Genomic DNA, 20,694 nt, shown 5'->3' on the forward strand with positions numbered 1-20,694 from the left:
GGCTTTAAGGTAAGGGGTGGGAAGTTCAAGGGGGATATTAGAGGAAGGTTTTTTACTCAGAGAGTGGTTGGTGTGTGGAGTACACTGCCTGAGTCAGTGGTGGAGGCAGATACACTAGTGAAGTTTAAGAGACTACTAGACAGGTATATGGGGGCTTATATGGGAGGCAGGGTTTGAGGGTTGGCACAACATTATGGGCCGAAGGGCCTGTACTGTGCTGTACTATTCTATCTATCTATCTATCTAAATAGTGTGTTTGAAGCTAGGAGGATTCAAGGGGACAGGAGTAACTGGAGGCACTGTCTGCTTAATGCAGGCATGAAGAGGTAGAGCAATTCAGATAGTTCTGTTTTATGTGCCTAAGTGCGTTGGTGAGGAATATTTGAAGAGGGCAGGGCAAGTTGGCAAGGTTGTTGAGATAATGTGTGGAATATTTATCTGTGTAAATAGGGGCGGTAGCAAACTTTACTGTTCTGGGTTGGGTGGGGGAATCCAATTGAAACCTTTCAAATATTGTTTTCAACAGATCCATGGGGGGATCTCATTGAAAACTGATTAATATTGTTTCCATCTGAGCTGGGGGGGCAGGATTTCATTGAAAATTGTTAAATATTGAAACCTATACAATGGTTCCAACTGTTTCCTACAGATGCAGAGTCTCGGAACAGAAGGCACAGCCTCAGAATAGAGGGATGTCCATTTAGAGTGGAGATGAGGAGGTTCTTTAGCCAGAGTGTGATATGTCTGTGGAATTCATTACCACAGTCAGCTGTGGAGATATATTTAAAGCCAAGGTTGATAGGTTCCTGGTCAGTCAGGGCATCAGAGGTTATGGGGAGAAGCCAGTCAGCTGGGACTAAGAAGGATAGTAACCAGCCATGAAAGAATGTCAGATCAGACTTGGTGTCACCAACAACCAATCTGAATAGGCCCCTTTATCCCCATATTTTGCTTCCTGCCAGTCAGCTATGGGGTCTTATCTTGTTAAGCAGCCTCATGTGCAACACCTTTTGAAAACTTTGAAAGGTGCATACCTCATACATCAGGATGCTCTTTAGTCATAGTCATAGTCATACTTTATTGATCTCGGGGGAAAATGGTTTTCGTTACTGTTGCACCATAAATAATTAAATAGTATAAAACCATAAATAATTAAATAGTAATATGTAAATTATGCCAGGAAATAAGTCCAGGACCAGCCTATTGGCTCAGGGTGTCTGGCCCTCCAAGGGAGGAGTTGTAAATTTTGATGGCTACAGGTAGGAATGACTTCCTATGACGCTCTGTGCTGCATCTCGGTGGAATGAGTCTCTGGCTGAATGTACTCCTGTGCCCACCCAGTACATTATGTAGTGGATGGGAGACATTGACCAAGATGGCATGCAACTTGGACAGCATCCTCTTTTCAGACACCACTGTCAGAGAGTGACGTTGGTGTCACTCTCTGAGATTATTGAGTTTAGAGATTGTAGCTCAGCATTTAATACCATTATCCCCTCAAAACTAATCAGTAACCTCCAACACCTGGGCCTCAGTACCGCCTTGTACAATTGGATTCTGGATTTTCTCCATGCAGACCTCGGATTGGCAAAAACTTTCCTCCAGGACCTCATCAGCAGGGGAGCACCGCGGGGCTGTGTGCTCCTCCCGCTCTACTTGCTTACGAATATGACAGTGTGGCTAGGTACAGCTCCAACACCATATACAAGTTTGCTGATGACACCACTGTTGTGGGCCGTATCAAAGGTGGAGATGTATCAGTACACAGGAGGGAGACGGAAGATTTGGCTGAGTAGAAGGTTATTGGGGTCTCCCTACCTTCTGTCCAAGACCTCTTCCAGAGTCGATGCCTCCAGAAGACACGGTACATCATTAAAGACCCCTCACACCCTCTCCAAGAACTGTTTGTTCTTCTGCCATCAGGCAAACGTTACAGGAGCATCAAAACTAAAACCACAAGGCTACTAGACAGCTTCCTCCCACAGGCAGTCAGACTGCTAAATAGCTGCTCCACCTGACTCTGCTTTGGACACTTTTAACTTGCACTGGACACTTATAACTTGATTTTAACTGACATGTGGCTGTTGTGTTTTACTATTTATTGTTATGTTTATTATTTAGTGTTGCGTTTGTTACGTGATGATTACACTGTCCCTGAGAAATGCTGTCTCATTCTGCCCTGCAGAGCTGATGTATGGTTAGAATGAAAATAAAGTTTTTTGAATCTTGAATCTTTGAATCTAATAGTAACAACCTCTTCCTCAATGTCAATAAGACCAAGGGACTGACAGTTGACCCCAGGAGAGGGAAATCAGAGGTCCCTGAGCCAGTAATCAAAGGATCAGAGGTGGAGAGGATCAGGAACTTTGAATTCCTGGGCATCGCCATCTCAGAGGACCTGTCCTGGATCCATTATATAAATATAATTGGACAGAAAGCACGACAGTGCATCTGCTTCCTCAGGTGATTGGGCATGTCACTAAAAACCTTGGTAAACGTTTATAGATGCCAGGTGGAAAATGTGCTGACTGGCTGCACTACGGCTGACGTGGCAATGGATTCAGCTCAGTATGTCACAGGTAATACCCTCCCAACCACTGAGCACATCTACATGAAACTTCACTGTAAAAAAGCCGTATTAATCATCAGGACTGCTGAAGGGTCTAGGCTGAGATATCAACTGTCCTCTTTCCCACAGATGCTGCCAGGCCTGCTGAGTTCCTCCAGCATTTTGCGTGTGGCCATGGATTTCTTAGCTAGGGTCGGCAGCAGAGCTGCCACTGAGCTGAAGTTCCTGATGAACTTCTGGTGGAAGTTACCAGACCGCGGGTCTCTGACTGGCTGGATCTCGAGAGGGTCTATTTTGCAATTACCGCTGGAGATGACAAAACCCGAAAATGAAACAGTCATCACATGAAACTCGGACTTCTCTAACTTGTCATAAAGTAGCCTCTTTAAAATGTCCCTGACATGAGCAAGTTGCTCCTATATGGACTTCAAGAAGATTAGGATATCATCTGAGTAGATGAAGCCACACTTATGGAAAGTATCCTGGAGGACGTCATTTATAAAGCTTGGAAAACAGCTGTGGCGCTTACCTGGTACTTGCTGTGCCCTGTCGGTGTATTGAATGCCATCTTCCGCTCATCGCCCTCCCTGATACAGACCAGATTGTAAGCACTCCGAAGGTCTAATATTGTGAATGTCCTCACCCCTTGGAATTTCTTGAAAGCCGTTTTCATAAGAAGAAGAAGGGACTAGTGATTCTTGGATGTTAGGCTGTCTAATCCCCTGTAAACACGGCATGGCTGCAGGCTCCCATCATTCTTTTCTGTGAAGAAGAAACCTGCACCAGTTGGTGAAGTGAAGGGCAGAATGAAGCCAGTGGCAAGAGCTTCCTTTCTATACTCCTCCGTGGTGCTTCCCTCTGGGCCTGAGAGCGTGTGCAAACGACCCCACGGAGGACGAGTATGGGGCAGCAGGTCATCATGTTGGTATGCTGGAAGAGTCAAGGCCTTCCCCTATGTCCTTCTGAACAGAGGGGATTTCAACTCAGAGCTCAGAAAGCTCATCCATGGAAACAGTGTCCAAATCGGAGTCCGACTCCCCATCTGTATCCAGTGGCAATGACAGCGAGGCGTTACAGAGGGTTCTTGCATCTCTGCAAACAGGCTTCAAGGATCAGTGTAAAGGAGTCTTTCCCTTCCTTGAGACCTGGTGGCTGGGTCCCTTCAGCGAGCCTCCCAGAGAGTTCAGACATTTCCTGACCTAGAAATTCCCTCTCTCTAGTTTCTGTGGGATTCCAGCTAGTCTGTGTCAGGACTCGCACTGTCCCATTGGCCAGAACTGGCTTGTCCGCTCTTGAAGTCTGAACTAGGTCTCCAGAAGGTCTCAGGTTCCCTGGCACTGAAGCCTGCTCCCTTATAGGTCATTGGTCACTAAGGAGTCTGGGTGTCTGAACACCATGCTCTTGACAAAGCCTCTTACAATGACTGGACCAAGCAATGATTCTCCCCTCCCTCTAGTCCACGGATGGGTTCTGCTGGGACAGCCAAGTGTACCCGAGGATCAGGGGTATGAGCAGAGAGTCAATAATGTAGAAACTAATGTCTTTCACATGATCCCCTATCCTCATCTGCAAAACCACAGTCTGTTGATGGATCAGCCTAGAACGTAGCAGTGGGCTGTCCAGGACATTTGCAGGTGAGGATTGACTCAGCTCTTCCAGTGGTATGTCAAACCAACGGGCAGTTTCCAAATCCAGAAAATTACCCGCTGCCCCCAAGTCCACAAAAGCCCTCACCTGCCTCGAGTTCTTATCCCAGGCGAACTCCACCTTCAGCATGAAATGAGAATCTGTGGGATTGGGAGTAGTGGCTGCTACTGCCACAGTTCTCTTGACACTGGACGGTCTTAGCTGGGTGGCTGCAACTTCAGACCTGCTTCCCTGCAGTAAAAGCGGCGACATTGACTCCAACGCCAGGACGACTGATCAGTGGAGGGTCCAGTGCCACCGACCTGAATAGGATTGACTGGATCTTGAGCAGGTGACGGGCTGGTCATGGCCTGGGGCTGGGGAGTGGAACTGTGATGGGTGAGAAGTAGAACTGCGATGGATGGGGACTGGGCTTGGACCAGTTCCCTGAACCTCCTGCAGTGGTCCCCCTTTCGCTCTGCCAGATGGTTTTCAAGACAAATGGACTGGTTGGTGAGAACCTCCAAGTTCTCTGCTGGCTCTCCCAAGGCGAGGGCGTTCTTCAGTTTATCTCGGAGTCTGTGGCAGTACAGTGTGGCCAAGGCCTCCCCGTTCCAACACTTCTCCCGGGCCAAGATCGTGTAGTTGGCGATTGATGGTCCCTCCTGTCTAATCTTCATCAGGCAGTCTGAGGCTCAACTGGCTCTGGCAGGGTGATGAAACACTTTCGTCATGGCTGTCCTGAATTCCTCAGAATCCGGGCAGATCTCCAGCCTGTGTTCCCAACAAGTGGTGGCCCAGGCCATGGCTCTTTCAGTCAGGAGAGAGATAATGAGGCCACTTTTCTATGCTCCGAAGGGAACCGGCAAGGCTGAAGTTCAAACACTAACGTGGAAGTTGCGGAAAGTACCCAGGTTACCGTCAAATCACTCTGGGGTTGGAAGATGTATTGGCTCTGGAACGGGACCGACTGGCTTTCCCAAGTGACTCTGGCTACTTCCCTGCAAAGGTTGACCAGTGGCTACCTGGAGGTGATGAGTCTTCGGGCTCTGTCTGGAAGCAGCTTTGCTGTGGCTGGTCACAATATATGACAGACTCCAACACCCCGCTGGGTGCATGTTGGCTTAATTGTACTGTGACAAGAGCCCTTGACGAGGATGGCTTGGACCCCAATGGCAGAGTATCCAAAGCAAGGATCCAGAACTGAGCACAAAACAAATGCTAGATGAACTCAACAGGAGGGCTTGCGATTAAGCACGGAAACCCATGTTCAAGTATTGATTATCAATGAACGGGATCGTCTTAAGCCTTATAGAGGCCGCACCAGCAATCCATACTCTGGAGAGTAAGAGTGTTTAAATGTTAGAAGTTGGTGTGGTTGGGAGCGTCTCATAATATGAAGTACTTCAAAATCTCATCCTTAATGATCAACTCGGACATCTTCCCAACCACCGGGGTCAGGCTACCGGCCTATTATTTCCTTTCTTCTGCCTCTCTCCCTTCTTAAAAAGTGGAGTGACATTTGCAATTTTCCATTCCTCTGGAATCTACTGATTCTTGAAGGATTACTAAACACAAAACAATCTGCAGATGCTGGGATCAAAGCAACACTTACAGTACACTGGAGGAACTCAGCAGGTCAGGCAGCATCAGTGGAAACGATGAGTCGACGTTTCAGGCCGGAACCCTTCATCAGGACTGAAGAATGAAGGAGGGGAAAGGATTTGAAGAATGTAATTTGAAAGACAAAGGGGTGGGGGAGGGGAGGCATCGACGTCATAGGCAGGAAAACAATGGGTAGTAGTCCTTCGTTTCCACTGATGCTGCCCGACCTGCTGAGTTTCTTGAAGGATTACTAATGCCTCCAGAATCTCTTCAGCCACCTCTTTCAGGTGTTGAGCTTGCAAAGGGAGCTGGAAAAGGCGGGCAATGTCACAATTGAAATGGGGGACTTTAATATGCAAGGGGATTGGGAAAATCAGGTTGGAGTCAGATCGCAACAGAGGGAATTTGTTAAATGCCTACCAGCTGGCTTGAACGTCCCCAATGTCACCCTCACCCTGATGGCCAGCTTCGTGTGTGGCTGCATCAGGTTGTGCGTGGATCCCAGATACGTGGGCACAAAGTACTACTATGTGCCCAGGTTCTACCTGTCGCCCTGGCTACGAAGGATGGGTCTGGCCCCACTCCCGCGCAACGCCCCCGTCAGCTGGTCGTTGCCCCCTTACCTGTCCTTCGTAGAAAAATTCTTCAAGACCAACGCATTTGACCACAGGGCCATCAGGCAGTGGTCGGCACGTAGTGTCCTGCAGGCACTGCAGGAGAAGGACGTGATGGACACAGTGGGGTGGTTCCCTGAGCAGACCGTCCAGTTCATCTGGCAAAATGCCTCATCACCAGATCTCACCAACAGGCACAAAGACCTCGCCTGGCTGGCGGTGAGAGGGGCCCTCCCAGTCAGATCCCTCCTGTACGCCCGGAACGGTTCCTCCACACCCTACTGCCCACGGGAGGACTGTAATGGGGTGGAGTCGGTGGCTCACCTCTTTGCACACTGTGGGTTCGCAAAGAAGGTGTGGAAGAGAATGGAAGGGACAGTACTAAGATTCATGCCCAGCAGCTGCGTTACCGAGGACTCCGTGATCTACGGGCTGTTCCCAGGGACGCACACGGAGACCAACATCCGGTGCTGCTGGCAGATCATTAATTCGGTGAAAGACGCTCTTTGGTCGGCCCGAAACTTGGTGGTCTGCCAGCACATGGAGATGTCCGTGACTGAATGCTGCCGACTGGCACACTCTCGTCTGCAGGAGTACGTTCTGAGGGTTGCACTCAAGCTTGGTGCGGCCACCGCGAAGGCCCGGTGGGGAAGGACCACAGTTTAACGTTCATCACCCGTAGGAGGGGGAGAGGTTGGGTGGGGAGGAGACCTACCCTCATCAGCGGTGTGGACAGATAATCAACATGGTGCCCAAGGAGTGGGTGGAATTGTTAATTTGGGAAAGTATTAGAGCCATTGCCTGCCATTATTGTTGAAAATTTTGATTGTTAATAAGTCTTAACTCTTGACCAAGGGTTGAGAGTAAACGCATGATTTACTGTAAACATCTTTCATTTGTAAATGAACAGAGTCAACGCAAAATTTTTATTGTTAATAACTGTATTGAATAAGGACTCACAGTCAACGAATGGTTTTCTTTTCCTGTATGTAATTATTTTTATTTTGTAATATTTCTGAATAAAGTATTTTTGGGAAAAAAAAAAGCTTTCTAGAGCAACTTGTGTTTGTGCCTACATAGGGAGAAGGCTATCCTAGATGAGGAGTTGAATAATATACCAGATCTTATTAGGAAGCTTACTGTAAAGGAATCAATGATCATAATACGATTGAATTCATACTGTAACTTGAGAGGGAGAAGCATAACTCACATGCATCAGTATGGTATTACAGAGGCATGAGAGAGGAGCTGGCCCAGGTGGATTTGAGGAGGATTCTGTTGGGGATGATGACAGAGCAGAGATGTTTGAAGTTTCTGGGAATAGTTCACAAGGATAGGTATGTCCCTCAGAAGAGGAAATTCTCACCTGGCAGGGGTAGGCAACCATGGCTGACAAGGGAAGTCAAGGACTGCATAAAAGCCAAGGAAAGGGCATATAAGGTAGCAAAAGTGAATGGGAAGTTGGATGATTGGGAAGCTTCAAAAATCCAAGAAAAGGCAACTAAAACATCTATAAGAAGGGAAAAGTTGAAATATGAGAGCAAACTAGCCAATAATATAAAGCAGGATACCATAAGTTTTTTCAGTTATATAAAGATTAAAAGGGTCACGAGAGTTGATATTGGACCACTGGAAAATGACGCTGGTGAGGTAGTAATGGGGGACAAAGAAATGGCAGATGAACTTAATGGGGACTTTGCATATGACTTCACTGTGGAACTTGCCCAGTCTCATTAGTGGTGGACCAATTGATTCGAAGAGACAGAGTAAGTTTCGCACACATCAGAGAGAAGTGTGCAGACACAGTAGCTCATCATCACGCAAGGACCCCGCTGAGAAATCTCCAAAATAAAAGACAGACACTGTCTAGTGGAGCAGTTGTCGAAGGAGCAGTCGTTGGAGTGGTGTAAGTCAGATTAGTAGGGCTTCGGCTCATCAGGGCTTCAGCGAGGACGGGTCCAGGCGAAGTAGGTTTTTCTTTTCCCCTTCGAACAAGAATAGTGGGTATGACTGTGAGGCCAGTGTTCTGTTCTGAGTGCCAGACTTCCAGCCTCCCTGATGGCCACACCTGCACCAGGTAATCAAGCTGCAGCTCCTCGGAGACCGAGTTAGGAAACTGGAGCTGCAGCTCGATGACCTTCGGCTTGTGAGGGAGAGTGAGCAGGTGATAGACAGGAGCTACAGGCAGGTAGTCACCCTGGGGCCAGAGGATAAGTGGGTGACCATCATCAGGGAGGGAAAGAGGGCATCAGGAAGTGGAGAGCGCCCCTGTGGTGTTCCCTTAACAACAGGTGCCGTCTGGGGGGACGACCTACCTGGGAGAAGTAACAGTGGCCTTGCCTCTGGCCCTGTGGCTCAGAAGGGTGGGGAACCGAAGAAGATGGCAGCAGTAATAGGGGACTCTATAGTTAGGGGGACAGATAGGTGATTCCGTGTGCACAAAAAAGAAACAAAGGTGGTAGTTTGCCTCCCAGGTGCCAGGGTTTGTGATGTTTCTGAACGTGTCCAAAATATCCTGAAATGGGAGGGTGAGCACCAGAGGTCGTGGTACATGTTGATACCAACGACATAGGCAGAAAAAGGTGGAAGTCCTGAAAGCAGAATTGATGGAGTTCGGAAGGAAGCTGAGAAGCAGGTCCTGAAAGGTCGTAATCTTGGGATTGCGGACTGTGCCATGTGACAGTAAATATAGAAACAGAGCCAGCTGGAGGATAAACGTGTGTCTGAAGAATTGAAGCAGGGGGCAGGGAGTCAGATTTCTGAATCACTGGGACTCCTTCTGGGGCAGGTGGGACCTGTACAGAATGGATGGGGTGCACTTGAATCTGAGGGGAACCAATATCCTGGTGGGGAGGTTTGCTAAGGCTATTGGGGAAAGTTTAAACTAGAATTGCAGCAGGGTGGGAACCGAACTGAAGGGGCAGAGGACGGGGAGGTTGGCGCACAAGTAGAGACAGCTTGTAGGGAGTTTGTGAGGAAGGATAAGCAGATGATAGAGCAAAGATGCACTCGGCCTGATGGTTTGAGATGTGTCTATTTTAATGCAAGGCGTATCATAAACAAGGCAGATGAACTTAAAGTGTGGATCAATACGTGGAACTATGACGTTCTGGCCATTACAGAAACTTGGATGTCTCAGGGGCAGGAACAGCTCCTGAGTGTGCCAGGCTTTAGATGTTTCAAAAAGGACAGAGAGGGAGAGAGAAGAGGTGTGGCGTGGCATTGCTAATCTGGGATAGTATCACGCTGCAGAAAAGGAAGAAGTCATGGAGGGATTATCTACTGAGTCAGTGTGGGTGGATGTCAGAATAAGGAAGGGGCCAATAACTCTACTGGGTGTTTTTATAGACCCCCCCCCCCCCCAGTAGTAACAGGGACATCGAGGAGCAGATAGGGAGGCAGATTCTGGGACAGTGCAATAATAGTAGGGTTGTTGTGATGGGTGATTTTAACTTTCCTAATATTGACTGCCATCTCCTTAGAGCAAGGGGTTTAGATGGGCTGGAGTTTGTTAGGTGTGTTCAGGAAGGTTTCCTGATACAATATATAGATAAGCCAACTACAGGAGAGGCTGTACTTGATCTGGTATTGGGAAATGAACCTGGTCAGGTGTCAGGTCTGTCAGTGGGAGATCATCTTGGAGATAGTGATCACAACTCTGTCTCCTTCACCATAGCACTGGAGAGGGATAGGAGCAGACAATTTGGGAAAACATTTAATTGGTGTAGGGGATATATGATGCTATTAGGCAGGAACTTGGGAGCATAAATTGGGAGCAGATGTTCTCAGGGAAATGCACGGCAGAAATGTAGCAAATGTTCACGGAACCCCTACCCACCACCCCCACCCCGCACCCATCACCTCACATCACCCTTCACCTGGCAAAATTGCAGTCAGTGGGTGTTAAAGTGTAACAAGAGGGAAAAATCAAAAATAATCAGATAATGTCAAAGAGGACATTACAAGATTATGAGACAGGGCCATTCAGCCCATCGATCCCATTCCACCATGGCTGATCCCGGATCCCTCTCAACCCCACACACCTGCCTTCTCGCCATATCCTTTGATGTCCTGACCGATCAGGAAATGATCAACCTTAAATATACCCACGGACTTGGCCTCCACCACAGTCTGTGGCAGAGCATTCCACAGATTCACTACTCTCTGGTTAAAAACATTCCTCCTTACCTTTGTTCTAAAGGATCTCCCCTCAATTTTGAAGCTTTGCCCTCTAGTTCTGGATAGCCCCCCCTTCCCCGTAGGAAACATCGTCTTCACATCTGCCCTATCTACTCATTTGAACATTCGGTAGGTTTCAATGAGATTCCCAGGCATTCCTCTACATTCCACTGAGTACAGGCCCAAAGCTGCCAAACACTCCAATTGACAACAATGGATCTGGGGTTGACAGGGTAAACAGCTTTAAGTTCCTCAGCATACACATCACTGAGGACCTCATGTGGTCTGTACACACCAGCTGTGTGGTAAAAACGCACAACAGTGCCTCTTTCACCTCAGACAGTTGAGGAAGTTTGCTATGGGCCCCCAAATCCTAAGAACATTCTACAGGGGCACAACTGAGAGCATCCTGACTGGCTGCATCACTGCCTGGTATGGGAACTGTACCTCCCTTAATCGCAGGACTCTGCAGAGAGTGGTGCGGACAGCCCAGCGCATCTGTAGTTGTGAACTTCCCATGATTCAGGACATTTACAAGGACAGGTGTGTAAAAAGGGCTGAAGGATCATTGGAGATCTGAGTCATCCCAACCACAAATTGCTGCAGCTGCTACCATCCGGGAAACGGTACCGCAGCATAAAAGCCAGGACCAACAGGCTCCGGGACAGCTTCTTCCACCAGGCCATCAGACTGATGAACTCACGCTGATTTGAGTGTACTCTACATTACTTGTTCTATTTATTATAAATTATAAATTACTATGATTGCACATTGCACATTTAGACGGAGATGTAACGTAAAGATTTTTACTCCTCATGTATGTGAAGGATGTAATAAATAAAATCAATTCAATTCAAAATTGTTGACGATACTCCAAGTGCAGCCTGACTAGTATCTTATAAACCCTCAGCATTATCTCCTTGTTTCTATTTTTTATTCACCTTGAAATAAATACCAACATTGCATTTGCCTTCTTTACCAGAGACTCAACCTGTGAATTAACCTCTGGGAATCTTGCATAAGGACTCCTAAGTCCCTCTGTACCTCTAACATTTGAACCTTCTCCCTATTTGAATAATAGTCTGCACTATTGTTCCTTTTACCAAAATGCATTATCGTATATTTCCCAACATTGTATTCCATCTGACACTTTTTTGCCCATTCATACAATTTCTCTAAGTCCTGCTGCGATCACATCAGTAGGTGGGGACGGGGATGGGGTGGTGTGTGCAGGGTGGGATGGTGGGTGGGGGTTGTAGGTGCTGGCTGGGGATGGGGGTGGGGGTGGTGGGTGCTGGGTGGGGATGGGGTGGCGGTGGTGGGTGCGGGGTGGGGATGGGGTGGGGATGGTGGGTGCTGGCTGGGGATGGGTGTGGGGGTGGTGGGTGCTGGGTGGGGATGGGGAGTGGTGGATGCTGGGTGGGGACGGGGTGGGGGTAGTGGATGCTGAGTGGGGACGGAGTGGGGGTGGTGGGTGCGGGGGTGGGGACAGGGATGGGTTGGTGGGTGCAGGGTGGGATAGTGGGTGCTGGGTGGGGATGGGGTGGGGGTGGTGGGTGCTGAGTGGGGATGGGGTGGGGGTGGTGGGTGCTGGGTGGGGACGGGGTGGGGGTATTGGGTGCTGAGTGGGGATGGGGTAGGGGTAGTGGGTGCTGAGTGGGGATGGGGTGTGGATGGTGGGTGCTGGGTGGGGACGGGGTGGGGGTGGTGGGTGGGGGGTGGGGACGGGGATGGGGTGGTGGTTGCAGGGTGGGATGGTGGGTGGGGGTGATAGGTGCTGGCTGGGGATGGGGGTTGGGGTGGTGGGTGCTGGGTGGGGACAGGGTGGGGTTATTGGGTGCTGCGTTGGGATGGTGTGGGGGTAGTGGGTGCTGGGTGGGGGTTGGGGTATGGTGGTGGTGAATACAGGGTGGTGGGTGCTGTGTGGGGATGGGAATGGTGGGTGCTGGCTGGGGATGGGGGTGGGGGTGGTGGGTGCTGGGTGGGGACGGGGTGTGGATGGTGGGTGCTGGGGAGGGACGGAGTGGGGGTGGTGGGTGCAGCGTGGGATAGTGGGTGCTGGGTGGGGGTGGTGGGTGCAGGGTGGGATGGTGGGTGGGGGTGGTAGGTGCTGTCTGGGGATGGGGGTGGGGTGGTAGGTGCTGGGTGGGGACGGGATGGGGTTATTGGGTGCTGAGTGGGGATGGTGTGGGGGTGGTGGGTGCTGGGTGGGGACGGGGTGTGGATGGTGGGTGCTGGGGAGGGACGGAGTGGGGGTGGTGGGTGCAGCGTGGGATAGTGGGTGCTGGGTGGGGGTGGTGGGTGCAGGGTGGGATGGTGGGTGGGGGTGGTAGGTGCTGTCTGGGGATGGGGGTGGGGTGGTAGGTGCTGGGTGGGGACGGGATGGGGTTATTGGGTGCTGAGTGGGGATGGTGTGGGGGTAGTGGGTGCTGGTTGGGGGTTGGGGTATGGTGGTAGTGAATACAGGGTGGTGGGTGCTGGGTGGGGATGAGGTGGGGATGGTGGGTGGGGGTGGTGGGTGCTGGCTAGGGATGGGGGTGGGGGTAGTGGATGCTGGGTGGAGACGGGGGTGGTGGATGCTGGGTGGGGACAGGGTGGGGGTATTGGGTGTTGAGTGGGGATGGGGTGGGAGTAGTGGGTGCTGAGTGGGGACGGGGTGTGGATGGTGGGTGCTGGGTGGGGACGGAGTGGGGTGGTGGGTGCGGGGGTGGGGACGGGGATGGGGTGGTGGGTGGGTGGGGATGGTGGGTGGGGGTGGTAGGTGCTGGCTGGGGATGGGGATGGGGGTGGTGGGTGCTGGCTGGGGATGGGGTGGGGGTGGTGGGTGCTGGGTGGGGACGTGGTGGGGATAGTGGGAGCGGGGTGGGGGGTACTGGGTGCTGAGTGGGGATTGGGTGGGGGTAGTGGGTGCAGGCTGGGGATGGGGTGGGGATGGTAGGTGCTGGCTGGGGATGGGGTGGGGGTGGTGGGTGCTGGCTGGGGACTGGGTGGGGGTATTGGGTACTGAGTGGGGATTGGGTGTGGTTAGTGGTTGCTCAGTGGGGACGAGGATGGGGTGGTGAGTGCAGGGTGGGATGGTGGGTGGGGGTGGTGGGTGCTGTTTGGGGTTATTGGGTGCTGAGTGGGGATGGTGTGGGGGTAGTGGGTGCTGGCTGGGGGTGGGGGTATGGTGGTGGTGAATATAGGGTGGTGGGTGCTGGGTGGGGATGGGGTAGGGGTGGTGGGTGCTGGCTGGGGATGGGGGTTGGGGTGGTGGGTGCTGGGTGGGGACAGGGTGGGGTTATTGGGTGCTGCGTTGGGATGGTGTGGGGGTGGTGGGTGCTGCGTGGGGATGGGGTGGGGGTGGTGGGTGCAGGGTGGGGATGGTGGGTGATGGCTGGGGATGGGGGTGGGGGTGGTGGGTGCTGGGTGGGGACGGGGTGTGGATGGTGGGTGCTGGGGAGGATGGGGGTGGGGGTGGTGGGTGCTGTGTGGGGACGGGGTGGGGTATTGGGTGCTGAGTGTGGATGGGGTGGGTGTAGTGGGTGCTGAGTGAGGAAAGGGTGTGGATGGTGGGTGCTGTGTGGTGATGGGGTGGGGGTGGTGGGTGCAGGGTGGGGTGGTGGGTGGGGGTGGTAGGTGCTGTCTGGGGATGGGGGTGGGGTGGTGGGTGCTGGGTGGGGACGGGGTGGGGTTATTGGGTGCTGAGTGCGGATGGTGTGGGGTAGTGGGTGCTGGTTGGGGGTTGGGGTAATGGTGGTGGTGAATACAGGGTGGTGGGTGCTGGGTGGGGATGGTGGGTGCTGGCGGTAGTGGATGCTGGGTGGAGACGGGGGGTGGTGGATGCTGGGTGGGGACAGGGTGGGGGTATTGGGTGCTGAGTGGGGATGGGGTGGGGGTAGTGGGTGCTGTGTGGGGACGGGGTGTGGATGGTGGGTGCTGGGTGGGGACGGAGCGGGGGTGGTGGGTGCGGGGGTGGGGACGGGGATGGGTTGGTGGGTGCAGGGTGGGATAGTGGATGCTGGGTGGGGATGGTGGGTGGGGGTGGTAGGTGCTGACTGGGGATGGGGGCGGGGGTCGTGGGTGCTGTGTGGGGACGGGGTGTGGATGATGGGTGCTGGGTGGGTGCAGGGTGGGGATGGTTGGTGCTGCGTGGGGACGGGGTGGGGGTATTGGGTGCTGAGTGGGGATGGTGTAGGGGTAGTGGGTGCTGAGTGGGGACGGGGGGGTGGTGGATGCTGGGTGGGGGTATTGGATGCTGAGTGGGGATGGGGTAGGGGTGGGGACGGGGTGGGGATGGTGGGTGCTGGCTGGCATTGGGGATGGGGGTGGTGGGTGCTGGGTGGGGACGGGGTGTGGATGGTGGGTGCTGGGTGGGGACGGGGTGGGATGGTGGGTGCAGGGTGGGATGTTGGGTGGGGATGGTAGGTGCTGGCTGGGGATGGGGTGGGGTTATTGGGTGCTGAGTGGGGATGGTGTGGGGGTAGTGGGTGTTGGGTGGGGGTTGGGGTATGGTGGTGGTGAATACAGGGTGGTGGGTGCTGTGTGGGGATGGGGTGGGGGTGGTGGGTGGTGGTGGTGGGTGCTGGCTGGGGATGGGGGTGGGGGTGGTGGGTGCGGGGGTGGGGACAGGGATGGGGTGGTGGGTGCAGGGTGGGATAGTGGGTGCTGGGTGGGGATGGTGGGTGGGGGTGGGGTTGGTGGGTGACGGCTGGGGATGGGGTGGGGATGGTGGGTGCTGGGTGGGGACGTGGTGGGGATAGTGGGTGCAGGGTGGGATGGGGTGGGGTATTGGGTGCTGAGTGGGGATGGGTGTGGTTAGTGGGTGCTGAGTGGGGACGGGGTGGGGGTGGTGGGTGCAGGGGTGGGGACGAGGTGGGGGTATTGGGTGCTGAGTGGGGATGGGGTGTGGTTAGTGGGTGCTGAGTGGGGACGGGGTGGGGGTGGTGGGTGCAGGGGTGGGGACGAGAATGGGGTGGTGGGTGCAGGGTGGGATGGTGGGTGGGGGTTGTAGGTGCTGGCTGGGGATGGGGGTGGGTGTGGTGGGTGCTGGGTGGGGGGTTGTAGGTGCTGGCTGGGGATGGTGTGGGGGTAGTGGGTGCTGGGTGGGGGTTGGGGTATGGTGGTGGTGAATACAGGTGGTGGGTGCTGGGTGGGGATGGGGTGGGGGTAGTGGGTGCTGAGTGGGGACAGGGTGTGGATGGTGGGTGCTGTGTGGGGACAGAGTGGGGGTGGTGGGTGCGGGGGTGGGGACGGGGATGGGGTGGTGGGTGCAGGGTGGGATGGTGGGTGGGGGTGGTAGGTGCTGGCTGGGGATGGGGGTGGGGGTGGTGGGTGCCGGCTGGGGATGGGGTGGGGGTGGTGGGTGCTGGGTGGGGATGGGGTGGGGACCGTGGGTGCTGGGTGGGGACGGGGTGGGGGTGGTGGGTGCTGAGTGGGGATGGGGTGGGGGTGGTGGGTGCTGGGTGGGGACAGGGTTGGGGTGTGTGGATACCGGGTGGGGACGGGGTGGGGGTATCGGGTGCTGAGTGGGGATGGGGGTGGGGGTAGTGGATGCTGGGTGGGGACGGTGTGTGGATGATGGGTGCTGGGTGGGGACGTGGTGTTGATGGTGGGTGCGGGGTGATGGTGACCTAAATATACAGTCTGTGATACTGCATACACACTCAGTGGCACTTTATTAAGAACCTCCTGTACTTAGTAAAGTGGCCACTGTGTGTGTTCGTGATCTGCTGCTGTAGCGCATTCACTTCAAGGTTCTGTGTGCTGGGCGTTCAGAGGTGGTTCTCTGTCAGCACTGTTGTAACACGTGGTTTATTTGAGTTACTGTTACCTTTCTGTCAGCCTGGTCATTCAGCTCTGACCTCTCTCATTAACAAGGCAATTTCACCCACAGAAATGCCACTCACTGGATTTTTTTTTTGTTTTTCACACCATCCTCTGTAAACTCTAGAGACTGTTGTGTGAAAATCCCAGGAGATCAGCAGTTTCTGAGATACTCAAACCACCCCGTCTGGCACCAACAATCATTCCACAGTCAAAGTTACTTGCATCACATTTCTTCCCAATTCTGATGTTTGGTCTGAACAACAAATGAACCTCTTTTTCTTCTTCTATTTCCGGCTGTTTAGACGCATCTAGGCATATTACAGCCCTCTGCAGGATGTATAATTAATTATAGAACTTCAAGGAACTCAAAATTCTCGAATACAACCTAGTCTCACGTATAAACTGAATAATAGACTCTTCAATCAGATGTTGATTCTCTTGATGGCCAAACAAAGATTTAATAGAAAACCAAAAATAAATTTAAGCCAGATAGCCTCTTGAACAAGATGCTTCTTTCAATTTTGTATCGGTTACAGCTCAGCAAAACATGCTGGACTGTCTCTGGACTACCACAGTCACCTAATCCAGTACGATGTTTTCCTATTATCTTTAAATAATAGTTTAGCCCACAATGCCCCAACCCAAGTCTTGTAAATTTCACCATATCTCTATGATTTAAAAGGTAACAGTCTGACACATTTTTAACTAGTGGGTGACTAGAAAAATAATGCCTGCCCCTTAATTCATTTTTCCAATCCTCCTGCCACTTCTTCGCTATACCTTTTTTAATCCTTCGTCTCAATTCTGCTCTGCCTAGGGGAACTCTAATTTCTACTTGCCTGCTCTGTAAGGAAGACTTTGCAATGCCATCCACAATTTCATTTCCCCCCACCCCAGCAATCCCCAGGTATCCATCAAAATCTAACTGCACAACCCATCTTCCCTACTCTGAACAACACTAAGAGAATCTCAATAACTATGTCAGGATGAGCTTTTGATTCATTCCCTTTTATAGACTCTAAGGCAGCAGCAGAATCCGAACAGGTGATAACCCTACGTGGTCGAGAGTCTTCTATCCACCATAAGGCCCAGAAGATTGCTAATAATTCTGTTGCAAAGACAGAAACACCATCCGAAACCCGGTTACCAATCTTAACTCCAAGTTGAGACACATATATCCCAAATCCTGCCTACTGCTCTCTGGGTCCACTGAGCCATCAGTAAAAATCTTCAGACAAGATCCCCATTTATTATTAAATATTCATTTGTGATCAACGCTGATGAAATTGCTCTGCTTCCTTTAAGCTGGAAAAGGAGGAATAGGTCTACTTCTGGTTCTGGAAAGAGCCAAAAAGGGACGGGTGGCAAGCAAATTTGGTCAACTATGTCTTCCTCAGTCAGTTTCAATTTCACAGCCCAGTTATTAACAAAATCTAAAAATGGATATCTTTTATTTTTACTTTGGCGCTCCGACTTCCCCTGCAAAAGACACTTTGGTGGACAGCTGTGATTGAATCCATTTAGTTTTGCCCAATACTGCAGGCCCAACTGAATTCATCTTAAATGCAGAGGCACTTCTCCCATCTCCACACATAATGCCGGGACTGATGTTGTTCTAAAAGCTCCACAACAGAGTCTAAGTGCTTTGGACTGCACAGTGTCTAGTTTTCCAAGCACTGCCGTAGCAGCGGAACCATAAGCAATACAACCATAATCAATAACTGATCTAATCATAGCTAGATATATCAAGTACATAGTTTCCCGCCCTGCTCCCCAGTCACATCCAGCAATACTTCTCATAACACTGAAAACTTTCTCACACTTTCCAATTGTTTTATCTATATGAACCCTCCAAGTAAGTCTTTCAATAGACAATAGGTACAGGAGTAGGCCATTTGGCCCTCGAGCCAGCACCGCCATTCACTGTGATCATGGCTGATCATCCACTATCAGTATCCAGTTCCTGCCCTATCCCCATAACCTTTGATTCCAATATCTTTAAGAGCTCTATCCATCTCTTTTTTGAAAGCATCCACAGACTTGGCCTCCACAGCCTTCTGGGGCAGAGCATTCCATATATCCACCACTATCTGGGTGAAAAAGTTTTTCCTCAACTCTGTTCTAAATGGCCTACCCCTAATTCTTAAACTGTGGCCTCTGGTTCTGGACTCACCCATCAGCGGGAACATGCTTCCTGCCTCCAGCGTGTCCAATCCCTTAATAATCTTATGTTTCAATAAGATCCCCTCTCAGCCTTCTAAATTCCAGAGTATACAAGCCCAGTCACTCCAATCTTTCGACATATGACAGTCCCGCCATCCCAAGAATTAACCTTGTGAACCTACGCTGCACTCCCTCAATAGCAAGAATGTCCTTCCTCAAATTTGGAGACCAAAACTGCACACAGTACTCCAGGTGTGGTCTCACCAGGACCCTGTACAGCTGCAGAAGGACCTCTTTGCTCTTATACTCAATTCCCCTTGTTATGAAGGCCAGCATGCTATTAGCTTTCTTCACTGCCTGCTGTACTTGCATGCTTGCTTTCAGTGACTGATGTACAGGAAACACCTAGATATCGTTGTGCTTTCCCTTTTCCTAACGACTCCATTTAGATAATAATCTGCCTTCCTATTCTTACCACCAAAGTGGATAACCTCACATTTATCCACATTAAACTGCATCTGCCATGCATCTGCCCACTCACCCAGCCTGTCCAAGTCACCCTGCATTCTCATAACATCCTCCTCACATTTCACACTACCACCCAGCTTTGTGTCATCGGCAAATTTGCTAATTTTACTTTTAATTCCTTCATCTAAATCATTAATATATATTGTAAACAGCTGCCGTCCCAGCACTGAACACTGGTTACTGCCTGCCATTCCGAAAGGGACCCGTTAATCGCTACTCTTTGTTTTCTGTCAGCCAGCCAATTTTCAATCCATGTCAGTACTCTGCCCTCAATACCATGTGCCCTAATTTTGCCCACTGATCTCCTATGTGGGACTTTATCAAAGGCTTCTGAAAGTCCAGGTACACTACATCCACTGGCTCTCCCTTGTCCATTTTCATAGTTACAACCTCAAAAAATTCCAGAAGATTAGTCAAGCACGATTTTCCCTTCGTAAATCCATGCTGACTCGGACCAATCCTGTTACTACTATCCAGATGTGTCGTAATTTCATCTTTTATAATTGACTCCAGCGTCTTTCCCACCACTGACGTCAGGCTAACCAGTCTATAATTCCCTGTTTTCTCTCTTCCTCCCTTCTTGAAGAGAGGGACAACATTAGCCACCCTCCAATCCACAGGAACTGATCCTGAATCTATATAACATTGGAAAATGATTATCAATGAGTCCACGATTTCTAAAGCCACCTCCTTAAGTACCCTGGGATGCAGACCATCAGGTCCCAGGGACTTATCAGCCTTCAGACCCAACAGCCTATCCAACACCATTTCCTGCCTAATATAAATTTCCTTCAATTCATCCATTACCCTAGGTCCTTTGGCCACTATTACATCTGGGAGATTGTTTGTGTCTTCCCTAGCGAAGACAGATCCAAAGTACCTGTTCAACTCATCTGCCATTTCCTTGTTCCCCATAATAAATTCACCGGCTTCTTTCATCAAACCAGACACCTTGAATACTTTGACTTTTTCTAGTGGAGAATCAAATAGACACAATTCACAATCAGGAATCTTCCTTCTAAAGCCAAAAATCATGTATTTGGACTTAGAATGAACTTCTTGACCTTGTCTGCATGCTTTTATACATTGAGTTGCTGCCACATGATTGGCTGATTAGATATTTGCATTAAGGAGCATAGGATTAGTGTTAGGGTGAGTGTTTGTGATAAAACATTGAAAATGACAGGGAAACACCAGACAGGATTGTGTGAGGAATGTCAGGAAGAGAAGTCAGTAGAACATGTAGTTCTGAGTTGCAGGAAGTATGGGATACAGAGAGAGATGATGAGAAATAAATTAAGGGAGTTGGGGATGCAGGAATTCACATTAAAAGGGTTGCTGGGCATGGGTGAGAGAGCACGTCCGGGTATTTTTAGCATTTTTAAGGGGTATGGGGGTTTTTTTATAGAATATGACAAATAAACAGGAATAGGATATTAGGATGGTCAAAGATGGGAGGGTGAAGTGTAGGTGTGTGTGTGTGTGTACGCGCGCGATTGGGTGAAGGGATTTAGAATGTATGTCTACTGCACATTCTGGAGCAGAGGGTGGTGGTAATGCACCATTAAGCTGGATGCCAACCGCCGTAAAACAAGATACAGA

At 50.9% G+C, this 20,694-nt stretch overlaps 1 pseudogene; it reads left to right on the plus strand.

The window, feature by feature from the left end:
* The first annotated feature begins 4,927 nt into the window (after positions 1-4,927).
* The window catches only part of LOC140196954 (tumor protein p63-regulated gene 1-like protein), an 80,432-nt pseudogene continuing 64,665 nt past the window's right edge, over positions 4,928-20,694 (plus strand).

Source organism: Mobula birostris, chromosome 4 (assembly GCF_030028105.1).
Source record: "Mobula birostris isolate sMobBir1 chromosome 4, sMobBir1.hap1, whole genome shotgun sequence".
Classification (NCBI taxonomy): Eukaryota; Metazoa; Chordata; class Chondrichthyes; order Myliobatiformes; family Myliobatidae; genus Mobula; species Mobula birostris.